The 366-nt window shown below is 64.2% G+C and overlaps 1 protein-coding gene across 1 annotated transcript in view; it reads left to right on the top strand.

Annotated features, from left to right (window-relative positions):
* Positions 1-366, top strand: part of LOC104121983 (hepatocyte nuclear factor 1-beta-like) — a gene marked incomplete at its 3' end in the record, with an annotated part of 10,378 nt that overhangs the window by 491 nt on the left and 9,521 nt on the right. The window lies entirely within an intron of this gene.

The raw sequence follows: 366 nt of genomic DNA, 5'->3' as shown, positions 1-366 counted from the left end.
CAGCAGCTGGGCTCACCCAGCGCAGGATGGGTGCGAGGGGCTGCCTTCGCCTCCCTGGCTGTGCGGTCCTGAGCATGTGGGAGCAGAGCTGGGGAAGATGCTTGGCTGGGCTGGGGGCTGGAGGGGGCTTTTAGGGATTTTTCTGTCCTCACTTCTGTAAGTTGTGCTCAGCCTGCCATGTGCTCACGAAAAACCCTGCACGGCCATCGCGCATTCATCCCCAAGCTCCCTCCCAAGCATACAGAGAGGTTTCCCGCTCCCTTTGGGATACCCTTGACCCCCAGCCCTCCTGCCCCCAGCTGTGGCTCTGCCCCCTGTCCCCTGAAGGGCAGGGGGGCTCCGAGGATGCTGCGCTGCTGTCCCGGC

Source organism: Egretta garzetta, unplaced genomic scaffold, assembly GCF_000687185.1.
Source record: "Egretta garzetta isolate BGI_Z169 unplaced genomic scaffold, ASM68718v1 scaffold120, whole genome shotgun sequence".
Lineage (NCBI taxonomy): Eukaryota > Metazoa > Chordata > Aves > Pelecaniformes > Ardeidae > Egretta > Egretta garzetta.
This window is presented reverse-complemented; position numbering and strand designations above follow the sequence as displayed.